The following is a 12,076-nucleotide window of genomic DNA, read 5'->3' on the forward strand; positions in this document are numbered from 1 at the left end:
CATGTCTTGGCCACCGTAAATAAAGCCGCAATGAACATTGGCACACATATGTCTTTATGGAAAAATATTTTCAGAATTTTTGGGTAGATACCTAGGAAAGGGATTGCTGGGTCATATGGTAATTCTATTCTTAATTTTTTGAGGAACATCCACACTGCCTTCCATAGTGGCTACACCAATGTGCATGAGCGTTGGTGTAGCTCACCAACAATGTATGAGGGTTCCTTTTTCTCCACAGCCTCTCCAACACTTGTTATTATTTGTCTTGTTGATGATAGCCATTCTAACTGGGGTGAGGTGATATCTCATTGTGGTTTTTATTTGCATTTCTCTGATGATTACTGATATTGAACATTGTTTCATATTTCTATTGGCCATCTGTATGTCCTCTTTTGACAAACGTCTATTCAGGTCCTTTGCCCATTTTTTAGTTGGATTGTTTTTTTGTTGTTGTTGAGTTGTATGAGTTCCTTATATATTTTGGATATTAGTCCCTTATCTAAGGTATTGCTTGCAAAAATCTTCTCCCATTCAGTTGATTGTCTTTATTTTGTTGATGGTTTCTTTTGCTGTGCAGAAGCTTTTTATTTTGATATAGTCCCATTCATTTATTTTAGCTATTACTTCCCTTGCCTTTAAAGTCAAATTCATAAAATCCTCACTGAACCCTAGTTCCATAAGTTTAGTACTTATGTTTTCTTCTATGCAGTTTATTGTTTCAGGTCTTATGTTTAGGTCTTGGATCTATTCTGAGTTAATTTTGATACATGGTGATGGATAGCAGTCCAGTTTCAATCTTTTGCACATGGCTTTCCAATTCTCACAGCACCATTTAAAAATATGGAATGCTTCATTAATTTGCATGCCATCCTTGTGCAGGGGCCATGCTAATCTTCTTTAGTAGATGTGCTATTAAAGTGAGCACTACACAAGCTCTTTAGCTTGATTTGAGTGCCTTCATGAAGGGCATTGAAAAACAGTAGGTCCATCCTGATGGTGCTTGACAGTCCATGGAAAGGATTTAAGAAATGTTATGATATAGTCAGAGTTAATTTTAGTGAAACACTCTCGCAGCAATATGTCAGAAGAGTGTCAAGAGTGGAAGCTGAGAGACCAGTTCTTTCAGTCCATCATTATTTGTTTTCTTGCATTACTGTAATATCCCCCAGCAGTAGTGGAGATAAAGATATAGGGATATTTTAAGTGATATTTAATAGGAAGATTCAAGAAAACACGGTAACTGAAGAAATAGGAAGGACAAAAATGATGAGGGGAAATTCAAGGATGGTGCTTCATTTTCTGGCTAGGGGAGGTGATTAGAGATGGAGCCCAGGGAGATGATCTGATATGGTGAATATGAGATAATGAAATTTATTTTGGACAACTTGAGTATCAAGTGATTTTGGGACATATTGGTGGAGATTTTAAGTAGTTAGATGGATTTATGATTAGGATCTGAAACCTAGAGGAGACATATGGACTGGAGATATTAATTTGAGAGTTATGATATAGGTGAGAGCTGGAGAAATGGTGTGAATAAAATAGATCATTAAAAAATCCTGGGAGACACCCACACATAAAGGATGACTAGAAGCACGATTTTGAAAAAGAAACTGGAGAACTGGCAAGCAGAGTGGTAATAGAATGATCAGGAGAGAGTGGTAACAGGACCAAGAAAACAGGGTTTCAAGAAGAAAGAAACAGCCAACTTTCACTCAGTCAATTAAAGTTTATTGTGTGCCTGGGGATATCCCAGAAAATTAAAAAGAAAACATACTTGCCCTGGTGGAGCTTACATTCAACTGGGACTAGGCAGAAAATAGAAAAATAAATAAATAAAAGAGTATTAAAGAAGTTGATTGCTGTTATGGGGAAAGGACCAGGGAAAGTATTAATATATCAGGTGTTCTGGTGGGGAACATGCAGTTGAAATTGGGGTAATCAGGGTAGACCTCATTGAAAAATAAATATTTGAGCAAAGACTTGAAGGAAGTGAGACATGAGATGTGTGGATATTTGAAGGAAATGTTTTCCAATCAGAAGGAACAGTCATCACAGAGGCTCTGAGGCAAACACATGCCTAAAATGCTTGTGGAATAGCAAGCAACAGGTGTGCCTGGAGCAGAATGAGTAAAGGAGGGAATAGAAGGGAATCAGATGAGAAGGGAAGGTGGTGGTACACAGAGTGAAAGGTTTTAAAGTCATTATAAGGACATCGTCTTTACTGTGAGACGAATATGAAACCATTGGAGAGCTTTGATTTATGTTGAATATCCTATGGAGACTGTAGTTAGGCATGCAAGGGTAGAAGCAAGGAGACCAGTTAAAAAGCTATTGCACCAATCCAAGAAAGAGATGAAGATGCCTTGGATCAGATTGATGGTGAGAAATGGTCAGATTATAGGTACATACATTCACACACACACACACACACACACACACACACACACACACTTACAATCACATAGTTTCTTTTTAATCATTTTCATTAAAGCATAATTTAAATACAATAAGATTGCCTGATTTTAATTGTATGATTCAATTATGGGCCAATTATGTCCTTTTTAAAATTAGTTTCAGATGTACAGAACAAGATAGTGATTTGACATTTATATAACTCAGAAAATGATAACCCCAATAAGTCTATTACCCATCTGACACTGTATACAGTTATTAGACTATTATTGACTATATTCACTATGCTGACTATATAGCACCGTGACTATTTTTAAAATTATAGTTGACATTCAATATTACTTTATGTTAGTTTCAGACGTGTACTCAGAAAATTATAAGACATTAAAGAGAAAAATTAAAGAAAATACAAATAAATGGAAAGCTACACCATGCTCATGTCTAGGAAGAATTAATACAGTTAAGATACCCATACTTCCCAAAACAGTATATATAGATTCAATGCAATCCCTATCAAAATACCAATGGCATTTTTCATAGAGCTAGAACAAATAATCCTAAAATTTATACAGACCATACGATATCCAGAATAGCTATGGCAATCTTGAGGGGGGAAAAAGCTGAAGGTATCATGCTACTTAATATTAAACTATATTACAAAGACAGAGTAATCAGGGCTGCATGGTATTGGCCTAAAAGCAAATACATAGATCAGTGGAACAGAATAGAGAGGTCAGAAATAAATCCATGCCTATATAATCACTTAATGTATGACAAAGTAAGCAAGACTATACTTTGGGGTAAAGACACTCTAGTCAATAAATGGTGTTGGAAAAACTGGACATATACATGCAAAAAAAAGAAAACTGGACCAACTTCTTACTCCATGTACAAGAATAAACACAAAATGGATTAAAACTTAAGTGTAAGACCTGAAAACATAAAACTCCTAGAAGAAAACACAGGCAGTAAACTCTCAGACATTACCCTTAGTAATATTTTCACGGATATATCTACTCCGGAAAGGGAAATAAAAGAAAAAATTAACAAATGGGACTACATCAAACTACAAAGTTTTTGCAAGGCAAAGGAAACCATTCACAAAATGAAAAGACATCTTACTGAATTTGAGAATATATTCGCCAATGATACATCTGATAAGGACTTAATATCCAAAATTTATTTAAAAAAAAACTCATATAGCTGAACACCAAACAATCCAATTAAAAATGGTTGGAGGACCTAAATAGACATTTCTCCAAAGAGGAAATACAGATTGTCAATAGACATATGAAGATATACTCAACATCACTAATCATCAGAGAAATGCAAATTAAAACCACAATGAGATATCACCTCACACCTGTCAGAATGGCCATTAATCAACAAACAAGTGTTATCAAGGATGTGGAGAAAAGGGAACCCTTGTACACATTGGCTGGATTGTAAATTGGTGCAGCCACCAATTTACATGGAAATTTATATGGAAAACAGTATGCAGGTTTCTCAAAAAATTAAAAATAGAGCTACCTTTTGACCCAGCAATTCCACTCCTGGGTATTTACCCTAAGAAATCCAAAACACTAATTCGAAAAATATATGCATACCTACGTTTATTGCAGCGCTATTTAAAATAGCCAAGGTATGGAATCAACTGAAATGACCATCAATAAATGATTGGACAAAGAAATTGTAGTACGTTTAAACAATAGAGTATTGCTCTGCCATAAAAAAGAATGAAATCTTACCATTTGCAACATCATGAATGGACCTAGTGGATCTTATGCTAAGTAAATAGGTCAGACTGAGAAAGACAAACATATGATCTCACTTATATATAGAATCTAAAAAACAGAATAACGAGCTAACATAACAGAAATAGACTCATATAGAGAACAAACTGATAGTTGCTAGATGGGAGGGGTGTTGGGGGGATGGGTGAGAAAGGTGAAGGGATTAGGAAGTACAAATTGGTAGTCACAAAATAGTCCTGGGGATGTGAAATACAGTATGGGGAATATAGTCAATAATGTTGTAAAAACTATGCAAGGTATCAGATGGGTACTCGACTTATTTGGAGGATAATTTCATATATTATATGCCTAACCACTGTGCTGTTCACTTGAAACTACAGTTAATATTCAGTATAAAATAATATTGAATGTCAACTATTTTATATATATATATATATGTGTGTGTGTGTGTGTGTGTGTGTGTGTGTGTGTATATATATATATATATATATATATATATATATATATATATATATACAAAATCTCACAGGATATGAAGTACAGCATAGCGAATATAGCCAATGGTATTTTAATAGCTATGTACAGTGTCTGATGGATAGTAGACTTGTTGGAGTTATCAATTTGTGAGGGGTGTAAATGTCTAATCAGTATGTTGTTTTACACACCTGAAACTAATAAAAATAGTATAAAACAAACAAAAAAAAAGATCACAGGAGTATACCTTGGAGCTAAATAAAGTGTTTCAGTGATCCTGGAGTTGATGCCTTTGCTTCTCTTATGAGCACTAATGGAAGGAAATGTTCTAGATTACACATATTTATCCTGGTACCCTAGTCTACTCTGATATTGATACACATGTCTGTGTCATTGGTAAACACATTAGTCTGAGTGGCACCCATGTAATTCTGCAATTGATGAGGTATCTTCTACAGAATTGAAAAATTCATAAATGTGGCTTCTTGTATGAACATCTTGAGATTGTCTGCCAATGTAGGGGATAAAAATTAGTGTCCAGGATTTGGTAATATGGGCCTGCACACTATGCAACATTTATATCACTTTGCTACTGGATGTATTGGTGTTGGTAAAATTGATAACAACATGGAATTCAGATTTTTTTATCCAAAGGAGTTAGAAGACTCTAAATTGTAAACTGGGACAATATTGTCTTCTCCAATTTACATGGAAGTCGTATGATAGAAAGTCGTATGATAGAAATAGTCAAGTCGTATGATAGAAATATCCTGAAAGCAGATTATGACATATACACTTCTGCTTCAGGTGAAAAACAGCTTACCAAATGTATTAACATAGGGCGGCAAAAAAAATGGGTGCCAAAAATGTATACAAATTTTAAGAAAGGAAAAAATTGTATTAATTGTAATAGTCAATATATACCGCTAACAAAAGTTGGTTTTGACTTCTGCAATTACAAGAGGTGCTCAAAGTGGTTACCATCAGCTTCTAGACCCTTCTGATTATGGTGAACTACTGCTTGAATATAGACAACATCTCTTAAAATGTGTAAACATTTTTTGGCAACCCCGGTACAGTCAAAATCAGAACAAAAATCATTGCTGAAGGTGGTAATGGACCAATAAAAAAAGAGATTAGGATCATCTTGAAAGGGAATAGTTTGGTAATCCTGCTCTTTCCTTGAATATTAGAGGAGTAACTGTATCTCATTTACGTGATCATTTTTTTTATATTATGTCACACATTTATTTAAATATGAAGAGAATTTTAACTACCATTTGCTGTCTGTTCAAAAGAGTTTGAAAGGAAAATGTTGAAAACATGGTAGGGCTATTCATTTGTGCCTACTGAAGGGTTCCAGGACAGAGTCAAGAGTCTTAACATTCCCCTCCTGTATTTTAAAGAACAGCAATTCGGTTTTACCTGTTATAAAATTAAAAGTTGTTTCTCATTATGAATTTTATGTTAGTCAATCCAGGTCCACAGGGGAAAACTCTAAAGCAATTAATCATATTTGAATTCCCAGCTTCCCCAGTGAGGCCTCAGAAATGTCTGAGGAGAAAGTGTGAAATCCTACTACCTGAGGTGAGAGGGGCTAGTGACAGATGGAATTAAGTTAGGGGGGAACTTCTTGATATTAAGGTAACTGGTAGTTGGTGGTGGAATGATATCCAGCCTGCACCCTATGTCCTTGCCATGACCTATGAAATGCTGTGGAGGAGGTAGCTTGTAGCCCATTGCTCTTCTTATTGAACATTTGATTTATTTTATTTTCTTCTTACTTTTTTTTTTTAAATTTACTGGGGTGACAATTGTTAGTAAAGTTACATAGATTTCAGGTATACAATTCTGTATTACATCATCTATAAATCCCATTGTGTGTTCACCACCCAGAGCCAGTTCTCCTTCCATCACCATATATTTGTTCCCTTTTACCCTCTTCTACCACCCCCTTTCCCCCTTACTCTCTGGTAACCACTAAACTATTGTCTGTGTCTATGACTTTTTGTTTCTCATTTGTTTGTCTTGTTCTTTTGTTGTTTTTGGTTTATATACCACATATCAGTGAAATCATATGGTTCTCTGCTTTTTCTGTCTGACTTATTTCGCGTAGCATTATATTCTTAAGATCCATCCATGTTGTCACAAATGGTCCTATTTCATCTTTTCTTACCACCAAATAGTACTCCGTTGTGTACTATGTACATACCACAACTTCTTTATCCATTCATCTATCGAAGGAAATTTTGGTTGTTTCCATGTCTTGGCCACCGTAAATAAAGCTGCAGTGAACATTGGAGCACACGTGTCTTTATGGATAAATGTTTTCAGATATTTTGGGTAGATACCTAGCAGTGGGATTGCTGGATCATACAGTAACTCTATTTATAATTTTTTGAAGAACCTCCACACTGCCTTCCATAGCAGCTGCACCAATCTGCATTCCCACCAACAGTGTATGAGGGTTCCTTTTTGTCCACAGCCTCCCCAACACTTGTTACTATTTGTCTTGTTGATAATAGCCATTCTAACTGGGGTGAGATGATATCTCATTGTGATTTTCATTTGCATTTCTCTGATGATTAGTGATGTTGACCATTTTTTCATATGTCTATTTGCCATTTGTATGTCCTCTTTTGAGAAATGTCTCTTGAGGTCCTCTGCCCATTTTTCAATTGGGTGTTTTGTTTTTTTGTTGTTGAGTTTCATGAGTTCCTTGTATATTTTGGATATTAGCCCCTTATATCGTCTCCCATTCAGTTGGCTGCCTCTTTATTTTGTCGATGGTTTCTTTTGCTGTGCAGAAGTTCTTAAGTTTGATATAGTCCCATTCATTTATTTTAGCTTTTACTTCCCTTGACTTTGGAGTTAAAGTCATAAAAAGTTCTTTGAGCCCAAGGTCCATAAGTTTAGTACCTATGTTTTCTTCTATGTAGTTTATTGTTTCAGGGCTTATGCTTAAGTCTTTGATCCATTTTGAATTAATTTTGGTACATGGTGACAGATAGCAGTCCAGTTTCATTCTTTTGCACGTGGCTTTCCAATTCTCCCAGCACCATTTGTTGAACAGGCTGTCTTTTCTCCATTGCATGTTTTTTGCTTCTTTGTCAAAAATTATCTGTCCATATGTATGGGGGTTTATTTCTAGGTTCTCAATTCTATTCCATTGGTGTACATGTCTGTATTTCTGCCAATACCATGCTGTTTTTATTATTGTTGCTCCGTAGTACAAGCTAAAGACAGGGAGTGTGATACCTCCAGCATTGTTCCTATTTCTTAAGATTGCTTTGGCTATTCGGGGTCTTTTGTGCTTCCAAACAAATCTGATGATTTTTTGTTCTATTTCTTTAAAAAAATTCCATTGGGATTTTGATGGGGATTGCATGAAATCTGTATATTGCTTTGGGTAATATGGCCATTTTAACTATGTTAATTCTTCCAATTCATGAGCACAGAATGTTTTTCCATTTCTTTGTGTCTTCTTCAATTTCTTTTAAAAATGTCTTGTAGTTTTCAGCATATAGGTCTTTCACGTCCTCGGTTAAGTTTATTCCTAGGTATTTTATTCTTTTTGCTGCAATTGCAAAAGGAATTTTTTTTTATGTCTTTTTCTGAGATTTCATTGTTAGTATATAGGAATGCAATGGACTTTTGTACGTTGATTTTATAGCCAGCCACATTACTGTATTCGTTGATTGTTTCTAATAGCTTTTTGGTGGAGTCTTTAGGGTTTTCCATGTAAAGCATCATGTCATCTGCAAAGAGTGACAATTTAAATTCTTCATTCCCAATTTGGATGCCTTTTATTTCTTTCTCTTGACTGATTGCTCTGGCAAGGACTTCCAACACTATATTGAAAAGCAGAGGTGATAGGGCCCAGCCCTGTCGTGTTCCTGAACGTAGAGCAAAGGACTTCAGTTTTTCACGTTAATTATGAGATTAGCTGAGGGTTTGTCATATATGGCCTTTATTATGTTAAGGTATTTTCCTTCTATACCTATTTTATTAAGTGTTTTAATCATAAATGGATGTTGTATCTTGTCAAATCCATTTTTTTCATCAATTGATATAAGCACATGATTTTTGTCCTTTATTTTGTTTATGTTATGTAATGTGGCCTCCTAAAATGAGTTAGGGAGTTCTTCAATTGTATAGAAGATTTTGAGCAGGATTGGTATTAGATCCTCTTTGAAGGTTTGGTAGAATTCACTAGTGAAGCCATCTGGTCTCGGACTTTTGCTTTTGGGAAGGTTTTGGATGACTGATTCAATTTCTTTACTGGTGATCTGTCTGTTTAAATTTTCCAGTTCTACATGGTTCAGCCTAGGAAGGCTATATGTTTCTAAGAACTTGTCCATTTCTTCCAGGTTTTTGAATTTTGTGGCATATAGTCTTTCATAGTATTCTTGGATGATCCTTTGTATTTCTGTAGCATCAGTGATAACTTCCCTGTGATAATTTCTGATTTTGTTTATTAGTATCTTCTCTCTTTTTATCTTAGTGAGCCTAGCCAAGGGTTAGTCAATTTTGTTAATCCCTTCAAAGAACCAGCTCTTTGTCACAATAATTTTTTCTATTGTCTTTTTGTTTTCTATTTCATTTAGTTCTGCTCTGATCTTTATTATTTCCTTTCTTCTGCTGACCTTAGATTTCATTTGTTCTTCTTTTTCTAGTTTTTAAGGTGTAACGTGAGGTTATTGATTTGGGATTTTTCTTGTTCCTTGAGATAGGCCTTTAATGATATAAATTTCCCTCTTAAAACTGCATCCCAAAAATGTTGGTATTTTCACTGTCATTTGTTTCTATGTATCTTTTGATCTCTACTCTAATTTCTTCTTTGACCCAGTCGTTCTTTAAAAGTACGTTGTTTAATCTCCATGTATTTGTGTTTTTTCCTGCTTTCTTTTTGCAGTTGATATCCAATTTCAAAGCCTTGTGATCAGAGAGTAGGCTTGGTATGATTTCAATCTTCTTAAATTTGCTGAGGCTGAGTTTATGTCCCAATATATGGTCTATCCTTGAGAATGTTCCATGTACACTAGAAAGGAATGTATAGTCTGTTGTTTTAGGATGAAGTGCTCTACATATGTCAATTATGTCCATTTCATCTAATGTGTCGTTTAGGGCTGCTATTTCATTATTTATTTTCTGTTTGGATGATCTATCCATAGCTGTCAGTGATGTATTTAATTCCCCGAGTATAACTGTGTTTTGGTCAATTTTTCCCTTTAGTTCTGTTAGTAGTTGCTGGGTATATTTCGGTGCTTCCTGATTGGGGTCACAAATATTGATGGCTGTTATGTCTTCTTGTTTTATAGTCCCCTTTACCATTATGAAATGTCCATCTATGTCTCTTGTTATGTTTTTCACCCTGAAGTCTCTTTCATCTGATATCATTATGGCTACACCTGATTTTCTCTGGATACCATTAGCTTGGACTGTCAATTCCCACCCTTTCACTTTGAGTCTATGCTTGTCCTTGTAGCTGAGATGTGTCTCTTGGATGTGTCTCTTAGTTTCTTGATCCAATCTGCTACTCTGTGCCTTTTTATTGGTGAGTTCAGTCCATTTACATTTAGGGTGATTATTAATATGTGAGGATTTCCTATCATTCTATCTTTAGTTTTCTGGTAAGATTGTGTCTCCATGGTTTCTTTGCCTTTTTGTTGTTGTCTATTATTTTTGTGTGGAGATATTCTATGATGCTTCCCTCTCTTTCTTCTTTTATTACAGTATATATTTCAGTTTGGATTTTTTTTTTTTTGAGTGGTTGCCATTAAGTTTACGTAAAAGAAAGTTTGATATTTAGAGTATTCCATTTTCTTCAGCATGCTTACTTTTGGTTGCCACAAATGGTCCCTGTTGATGGTGGTTGAATAGTCTCCTTTAGTATTTCTTGTAGTGCAGGTCATATATTAGAAAATTCCCTCAGCTTCTGTATGTCTGGAAAGGTCTTTATTCCTCCTTCATGTCTAAAGTATATCTTTGCTGGGTATATTATTCTTGGCTCATAATTTGTCTCTTTCAATAGTTTGAATATTTGGTTCCACTCCCTCATGGCTTGTAGAGTTTCTGCTGAGAAATCTGATGATAATCTAATGGGTTTTCCTTTGTAGGTTACCATCTTCTTTTCCCTGGCTGCCTTGAGGATTCTTTCTTTCTCGTTGATTTTTGACAGCTTCAATACATTGTGCCTTGGAGAAGGCCTGTTGGGGTTGAGGTAATTAGGTGTTCTATTTGCTTCTTGGATTCGAGGATCCAGTTCTTTCCACATGTTTGTAAAGTTCTCATCGACTATTTGTTTGAGTACACTCTCTGTTCCCTTCTCTCTTTCTTCTCCTTCTGGTATGCCCATTATTCTTATAATGCTCTTTCTGATGGAATCAGAAAGTTCTTGTAGAGTTCTTTCATGTCTTCTTGTTCCATCTATGTCGTTTCCAGGTTTCTATCTTGGATGTCACTGATTCTTTCCTCCATCTGGTCAACTCTACTTCCTAAGCTGGCTATTTCATTCTTAATTTCTTTTATTGAGTTCTTAATCTTCAGAAATTCTATTTGGTTCTTCCTAAAAATTTCAGTCTCTTTTGTAAAATGCTCATATTGTTCTTTGATTGTATTTCTGAGTTCATTAATCTGCGTTTCTCTATTTTCTGGCATCTCGTGTTTTTTCAGAACTGCAATGTTCAATTCTCCCTCATTTAAGTCACATATTTCCATATCTTTAAGTTCCTTTTCTGGAGACTTTTCACTTTCTTTCTGAGCTGTCTTGTCGCCTTGGTTATTCATGGGAATTAATGATTTATTATTTCTCTTCCTAAACATTTACAGGATTGGGTTCTGCAACAGGTTGATAGGAAGAGGTCTTTCTTTTGTTTTCCAGGACGTGTTGGTAGAATGTTTTATTTTCTCTCTGACTGCAGCCCTTTTTCCTCTCTCACACTGTTGTATTATGTTTTCTCTGCACTATTCCAGCTTCTCACGTAATGGGGTTTTCATGGAAGGCGGGCTTGTCCTTTGTTAATACTTTTCCTGCGTCATAGTGCACTGCGTCCCTCTGGGGATATGGAAAGCTTCTGAAGTTCCAAATCTGTTTCTGCAGCAGATTCAGAGCCCATGTGTTTCAGCAGTTCTGTTTACTCCTGCAGGGATCTGCCCAAATAGGTGAGGAGATGGGGGGTGAGTTGTGAGAGGTGGTGCAGAGCAATGGCGGTGGTGGTGACAACCACCACAGGAAGTCCTGGTTCCACAGCTCCCTCCCCTTTGCCGGAACTAGTTGGGCTGCAAATCTGTGTCTGCGGACCACAGTTCTCAGAACTGCAAATATTCTGTTCTTTTGATCTGACACTGCTACTGTTCTGCTTCTAGCACTGGGCTGGTGGGGGCGGGGGAGCTCTGGGAGGTTAGGGAGGGGGCGGCTAATCTCAGTGCCT

The 12,076-nt window shown here is 35.9% G+C and overlaps 1 pseudogene; it reads right to left on the reverse strand.

The window, feature by feature from the left end:
- Nucleotides 1–834: 834 nt before the first annotated feature.
- On the reverse strand, nt 835–925 carry LOC117030342 (uncharacterized; annotated as a pseudogene).
- Nucleotides 926–12,076: the final 11,151 nt, after the last annotated feature.

This window comes from Rhinolophus ferrumequinum, chromosome X, assembly GCF_004115265.2.
Source record: "Rhinolophus ferrumequinum isolate MPI-CBG mRhiFer1 chromosome X, mRhiFer1_v1.p, whole genome shotgun sequence".
NCBI lineage: Eukaryota > Metazoa > Chordata > Mammalia > Chiroptera > Rhinolophidae > Rhinolophus > Rhinolophus ferrumequinum.